Raw genomic sequence first — 8279 nt, 5'->3', positions numbered from 1 at the left:
CCCATCTATTTATAGGAGTTATTGATACATTGGCATATAAGCCCTGTTCATGAATACTCCTAAAGCAATGCCTGTGATTTCAGGAGCTATTCATCAAGGAGACGAAAAGATTATTACCATACATGTTGCATGATAATCTTTAGGAAGTTCTAATAGTAAAGGAACAGAAAGTAAAGTCCGTGACATTAAGCACAATATTTACCACTCAAGGAAACACAGTATACTAAAGCCAAGGAATACTGAACAGTGCATTATCTTTAAAAAATCTTCAAGTTTCAGCTGGCTGCAAATTCAATTTCAAACCTTTTGGTTAGCAATTGAGTGGAATAGTATGACCACAACTACGAAGGCTACTGGTATGAGCTTTCATGTGCATGCACACTTCTTCAGATACACTGAAACAGAAGTCACCAGAGCCTTATATATAGTGAGAGGGTGGGGAGGGGTATTACTCCGAAAGGTGGTGGGAATGGGTGATTGGCTGATAGGTGCGGTAAATATGTTGACAACTGTTAACGGCTGCAATTGGTCTTACAGGAAAAAGCAAGGGGTGAGATGGCTAAAAATAGCTTTATCATGTATAATGAGATAAGAATCCAATATCTCTACTCAGGCTAGCTCTCTCTGTGGTTTAAGTTTGGTAATAAGTTCAGCAATTCAGCAACTTCTCTTTCCAGTCTATTTCTGAAATTCTTTTGTAATAAGACAGCTACTTTGAGATCTTGTATAGAATGTCCTGGGAGATTGAAGTGTTCTCCTACTGGTTTCTCTGTCTTGTGATTCCTGATGTCAGGTTTATGTCCATTTATCCTATAACCCTATGCCAAAGGATAAATGGACATAAATTAGCCATCTCACCCCTTGCTTTTTCCTATGAAGGCTACTGTCATATACAAGCCTAAATGCCTTGGGTGCAGAAGTGGCCAGGATGTATCTGGGAATTTTGGGGTTATACTCCTTTCTGTAATCCTGGGGCAGGGGGCAGTGCCAATAATTTAGAGCCATATTCATTATACAATAGATTTCGTTCTAAATTCTTTGGCCATTGCTGAAGGCATAACTCATTACCCTGACCTTTCATAGCTGAGATGTTCATCAAGTTAATATGCAGTACAGTATTCCCTTGCTTTGGAACACTGCGTCTCCTTAAGTGGTAGCAGCTGTGACCACAATACCTGAAACAGATAATAATTTATTGAAACATTTAAAACAATAGATGCTATTGAACCCTTCAACTCCTGGTAAAGATCAAGCTGAACTTTATTTAATGTTCCTTGAAAACTATGGCTTCCTCAAGCATATCATTTTTGCCTCCTTCACAAATTGTTTCTCTCTTCACACGCATTGCATCTGGCTCATTCATACACAGGGTTACACGTCAATATATCACAAATCCCTATATTCAGAAGATTTAGAACGATCACCAGAGCATTCTGCCTCAGTAGCCCGCTCTTGTGGTTCAACGTGAGATCCAAATCAAGTTTCAACAATGCCTTTGCACTGGGTTTTCATGCTTGCCTTTTCTGTGCCGATTATCCTTTCTGCAGGTAAGACACACACTGAAATGAAACACCTTTGGACATACATGACAGAAAATCGAAATGGGGTTGTAAGGCATCTAGTACCACCTTACGTTCTATGGGCTTCACAGAAGGGCTGGCACAATAGGCAAAGTATATACAAAAGTATCAAGGAAGCAGAAAGCAATGTTGAGGAGGTCCAATGAAACCATTGTTCTTTCCTTTTTGTGAGTGATATGGCTGAAGTAATACAATCATGTGTATTCATCTCCTCCTCCTCTCATACAGACTAAAATTAACCAAGTGCTTCCTTTTCTGCAGGAAAAGTACAGTGGTACCTTGGTACTCAGACACCTTGGTTCCCAAACACCGAAAACCCGGAGGTAAATGTTTTCAAATATTTTTTGCAGCTGTCAGCTATTGTTTCCAGAGCACTTACACCAATCAGAAACCACGCCTTGGTTTTTGAACATTTCAGAAGTCAAATGGAACCTGTGACTTTCTGCATGCAAACATATGGCCTTTCCCTGTGGTGGGTTGTTCCTTTCCTTTCCTTTTTTGTGCTTCTGCATTATCTCCGTTCTTAAAAGAAGTGCTCAATTATTTTCCTCCTCCTCCTTATTAGTACTCAACAGACTTAATAGAACTGGTTTGACAACAGCACATTGATAAATTTAGGGCCAATTTTAAAATAATATACAGTAATGAATTTTATTTTAAAAATTTCATTTAACACAAATGCTGTAAATAAGTCCAAGGAGGATTTATTATTCCTACAATAATCCATTATGCTAAGAAGTCTACAATACACTTACCTACAATAAACCCAAACTGATCTGGTTGGATAATTTCCTCAATATAGCATTTAAGCTATTATGTCAAAATTGTATACATAATGGTTAAAAATGAGATCTGTCTATATGAATGTATTTCCAATGGACTTTTGTGGTTTCAAAAAAGCTATGGTTCTGGAAGCTATGGTTCCCAACCATCAGGCACCCTCCAAAATCCCACTAGGCAATGGTAATAGATGTGATAGAAGCATGTTGCTCCTATTCTTTATTCTTTATAAAAAGTTCCTAGAAACCCATCAGAGTCTGGGGGTTTATTTGGTTTCAGCTGCTCTTTTAAACATATGCCACAGATTACTACCTTCATAAAGGTAAAGGGACCCCTGACCGACTCTGGGGTTGCGGCGCTCATCTCGCGTTATTGGCCGAGGGAGCCGGCATACAGCTTCCAGGTCATGTGGCCAGCATGACAAAGCTGCTTCTGGCGAACCAGAGCAGGGCACAGAAACACCGTTTACCTTCCCGCTTGGAGCAGTGCCTATTTATCTACTTGCACTTTGACATGCTTTCAAACTGAAGAAGCTGATGCTGAAAGGAGTTCGTGGGCTGCAATTTGATCTCTCTGACACCCCATGTGATGTGGGAGGCACTGTTTTCCTGTTCTGGGGGAGATCTTTCTAGAACGGAAGGAGAAGACCGTGACGTCATCTCAATTACCAGTGCAACCAGCAGGTGGCACTGCTCTGGAAGAAGCAGCGCAACTTTTGTCCTGTGATATCCAGGCAAAGACTGAGTCCGGAGGCAAAGACTTTTTGACACTAGCCGCAATCGTGTCAAGAAGACCAACAGCAGCAGAGAAGCAAGAAGCTTCACAAAAAGGGGACTTTTTTGCTAGAAGCAATCTCCTTTTGCTGAGTGCATTGCACCAGAAGGCCATGGGACTGAAAAGCATTTGTTGTTTAACGTGTTTTCTCATTCCAGATCCAAAGTGCAGCGTGCTGAATGCGTTTCCAGGTTCCGCAGTGTCATTGTTATGTTTTCAGAACACAAACCATCCAGAGGAACCAAAGCAACACTTAGCTTGTTCTTTACCATTTTGTGTTATTATGTACACATGGGGATGGTGAAAGGTTACAGGTTACAGCAACATGTAATGTATTGTCTGTTAACCATATTTTTCCATGCAGGTTGTAAGCATGAAGACTCCCAGATGCTGATATGTCTGACACCAAAATGGTCAAAGTACCAGTGTTCAGAACGTTGCAAAAGGGGGAGAAGTTGGTGTTGTCAGTGACACAAAGTGTACCCGGAGAAAGTCCAGATACCAGTGACAGGGTCTGACATGTGGGTTCCAAAGTCACACACACAGAGCACAATGCTCAGCAAACATAGTTTGCAAGTTTTTCCCTAGATAGGGACAGTGACATACCCGGAAAAAGCCAGATGGCCAATGTTTGCATCTGACATGTGGGTTGAAAAAGTCACAAACCAGGGAGCATAGATTCTTCCTGAAGTATTGAGGCGTGTACAGAGTACTAAAGCCTCATACTGAATTGTTTTTACTATATTGAGTGCAGTGCGGCGTGGGAAGGAATTCTCGATGTTTTCCTAGGCAACCCCATTGCTGGTGACTTACATAGTAAGTTTTTCACTGTTATAAACAGCAGATGTGCTCACATGAGTTTCCACTGCCACAGTGCACGAGTTTGCTAAATGGCGCTGTTGTAGGTGGCTCGACAGTGCAAGAGTTTGCGAACACAGTTGTTATAGATTACGCTGTAGTAGGCGGCTCGACACTCAAGGGTTTGCTAACACAGTTGTCACAGTTGGCACTGTTGCAGGTGGCACGATACACAAGGGCTACAAAGTGTGGAAAGCTCACCATGTATGCTAAAGAGTTTGCTAACACAGTTTTTACAGATGAAACTGTTGTAGGCGGCTCAACACAGGTCTCAAAACCTGGAGTCCAGAGAAGGGTACAGAGTCTGTCCTCAAGAGACAGTAAACCATGCCCAAAGGTAAAGACCATTTTCCTTGGAGAAGGAAGCTGGACCACGTCCAAATAGCCGTGTGTACCAACAAAGCCAACTGTGCAATTTCCTGATAGTCAAAGAGTTATGATGCCAAGACTTATCAGAAGTGCAAAATGGTATGGCCCAATGCCAATCCAGTTGCAGGTAGTTCTGAAGGTGAACTGCAACACAGGGCATAAATTGGGGGAGGATGTTAGGATTCATTCCCTGTCTGCAGTCATAGGATTGTTGTGTATCATATGACTGTATGTGTTTTCATTCCACAGAGTGGATGTGAGGTAGACAGGATGTTTCGCCTACTGTCCTGTTCCTGAAGTGGGACTGTTGTTTCCTTTGTTCTTTCTCTTTACTGGCTGTGATGCCAGAGAGAGGGAGACATAATGTAGAGCTCCCATCTGTTTATATGTAAACAAAGCAGTTAAGCCTTTTTTACTGGCTTGTGTGTGTTGTTCTTCACGTTTGTGAGAGCAATCACAATTTGCTCTGTGGGTCCAGTCTAACAACTGGCCCCCAGGGACGGCTTAATGCAGACAATACTTACAAAACTGCCATGCTTTAGTGGCTAGAGCTTTGCAAAAGAGGAGAATTGGGAGAAAGCCAGAACAACTTGGCTCCACCTTGGCCATACCCCATCCCACCAGATCCAGGGGCTACCCATTACCACTGCTGATGTACCAGACTAACAGCCAGAAGGGTCCCAGGCTCCAAGAAAAAATATTATGAAAAGAAATGTGCAGGTATAATTCTTCCTGGCTCGTCTTTTCTTTCTGTGTTCTAGGCCAGTGAATGAAATCAGAGCGGTCACTTACTCAGCCAAGACTGTTTCCTACAGTGTATCACCATCATTGCCTTGCAGAGGTAAAAAACCTGGCCACAGGCAGTGCCTTGTGATCTGCAAAAGAGTTTCAAATTAGTATTTTTGGCATACATTTAATAAGTGGAATACAGCGCTGTGTTAACATGAGCACAACATAGCTCTCTTCGCTTTCCCATGGAAGATCCATCTCTCTCCTTTTCAAGAAACTGAGGTTAAGATATATGCAATAACATGGAGTTGAACCTCACTTTTTCTGGCAGCAAACCTCATGCTTGCCACAGTCAGACTTATGGTATACCCTCGGCTTACATTTTTTTTCACTCAGACAGACACCTCCGATTGTCGCACAACCAGATCCTTTAGGTTGACCTGGAAGAAAGGGAAATGACAACAAATTTAGACAGATGAATAAAGAGGATAAGATTCTGGAGGACAGGCTGATCAAATACCCCTGGAGCTCAGGTGAATAATTATTTCTCTCCCCACCCCACCCCAGCTCAATAATGCCATATCATACAAACGCATTAAAAAGCTACCTTATTCCAGGTCATTCTGTGTATCTAGCCCAGAGGGAGGAGTGACAGAAGGAATGAAGAACAGGAAAAGGAGGGTGGCAGAAAGAGAGGGAGAAACAGAGAGAAGGGAGAGAGAAAATGTACTGATGAAAGAGAGAAAGATAAAGAGTGAGATAACATAGAGAGATTTTATGCAGTAAATTACTTTCCATATTTTACATAGTTATTTTAATTAGGGATGTCACTCTTTTTTTTAAAAAAAGTGATTTTTTATAGTAATGATTAATTGATTGTATTTTGATAAATTTGCTTAGCTCATAAGCAAGAATCATAAGCTTGTGTATCATCTCTGAGGAGACATTTCTCAGGAGTGAACTTGTACTGTTTTCCATTTGCAGTTTTTAGAAGGACATTCTACCAAATTTTTAAAAAATGCTGCCTGTTGAAATGGGGTCACCTATTCTTACAGATCCCCTTCATGGATCACTGCCTTGTCGTGGCGAAGGGGCTTAAATAACTTAGAGAAGTTATGTTTTGACCAAACGTGATCCACCTGGAGAAGGAATTGGCAAGCCACTCCAGTATCCCTGCCAAGAAAACTCTATGGACAAAGACAACAGGAATATAAAAGTTATGACGCTGGAAGATGAGCCCCTCAGGTCGGAAGGCGTCCAACATGCTACTGAGGAAGAGCGGAGGACAAGTACAAGTAGATTCAGAGCTGATGAAGCGGCTGGGCCAAAGCCGAAAGGTCGCTCAGTTGCGGATATGCCTGGAAGCGAAAGGAAAGTCCGATGCTGTAAAGAAAAATATTGCATAGGAACCTGGAATGTAAGAACCATGAAGCCTGGTAAGCTGGATGTGGTGAAAAATGAGATGGCAAGAATAAATATTGACATCCTGGGCATCAGTGAACTAAAATGGAAGGGAATGGGTGAATTCAGTTCGGGTGACTATCATATCTACTACTGTGGGCAAGAATCCCGTAGAAGAAATGGAGTGGCCCTCATAGTCAACAAAAGAGTGGCAAAAGCTGTAATGGGATGCAATCTCAAAAATGACAGAATGATCTCGATACAAATACAAGGCAGACCTTTTAACATCACAGTAATCCGAGTTTATGCACCAACTACTGAAGAAAGTGAAATTGACCAGTTCTGTGAAGACTTACAACACCTTCTAGAAATGACACCAAAGAAGGATGTTCTTCTCATTACAGGGGATTGGAATGCTAAAGTAGGGAATCAAGAGATAAAAGGAACAACTGGCAAGTTTGGCCTTGGAGTTCAAAATGAAGCAGGGCAAAGGCTAATAGAGTTCTTTTTTTTTTTAAGAAAAACTTTATTTCAATTCTATAAACAATACAAGATAAACAAAGCAAAACAAATCAAATAAGCAATAAACAAATTAACAAAAAAGCAATAAACAAATTAACAAGATAACAAATTAACAAATTAACAAATTATAAAGAAATTAACATAACTTAACATAACTTAACATAACTTAATCCAAACCATAACTCGAACCATAATTTCAAATTTCAAATAAGACTTAAATAAGCTAATAAACTAATAAACAACTTATGATAAAAGAACGAAAATAAAGCTAAGATATTTACATACAATACATAAAATACACAAAAAAGAAAAGATAAAAATACAAAGGAAATACTTCCTACTATTCATGCATCGCTTTCCTTTTTTCTTTCCCTCTATTCTTGCTTTAATTTACTTCTCACTCTTTATTTCATTAATTACATCGTTATAACTAATACAATTTCCTGCTTCTTTTTCAATTTAGACAAATCACCAAATCGATATTGAATTTTTCTCTTTTGAAATACTCCTCTACGCATTTCCATTCAATTATATATTTTTGTTTAGGGATATTTCTAATTGCCGCAGTCATTTTGGCCAAATTCATGAGCTCTACTAATTTTTCCTGCCATTCATAAATTGATGGTACTTTCCCTCCTTTCCAATTCTGAGCTATAAGTAGTCTAGCTGCTACAATTGCATACAACAATACATTCTTTTTCTCTTCTGGGATATTGTTCGGAACCATATTCAATAGAAATAATTCAGGTCTTTTTTCAAACGTTGACTTCAACATCTTTTTCAATTTTTCATAGACATTATTCCAAAATTTTTGAATTTTGTCACATTCCCACCAACAATGGTAATAGGTGCCAATTTCTTTATTACATTTCCAGCATATATTGGAATTATTTTTGTAAATTTTTGCAATTTTGGCTGGTGTTAGGTGCCATCTGTAAAACAACTTTAATATATTTTCTTTTATACTTGAACACGCCGTGAATCTTACCCCTTCCTTCCACAGTTTTTCCCACTGGCAACTATATATGGGCCTTCCTATATCTTGGGCCCATCTTACCATTGTGACCTTTACCACCTCATCTTTAAGTTCCCATTCGAGAAGATAGTTGTTTAATTTAGACATTACCTTATCCCCGTTTTCGATTAGTAATTCTTGCAACTTTGATTTATTCCCCAGAAAGCCAATTTTTTATGTTTTTCGAAAATGCTTTGGATTTGGTTATAATGTAGCCAGCTCGTACATTCCTGTTTTATCTGTTGGTATGA

This window comes from Zootoca vivipara, chromosome 3, assembly GCF_965207765.1.
Source record: "Zootoca vivipara chromosome 3, rZooViv2.hap1.1, whole genome shotgun sequence".
Classification (NCBI taxonomy): Eukaryota; Metazoa; Chordata; class Lepidosauria; order Squamata; family Lacertidae; genus Zootoca; species Zootoca vivipara.
Note: the sequence above shows the minus strand (reverse complement) of the source record.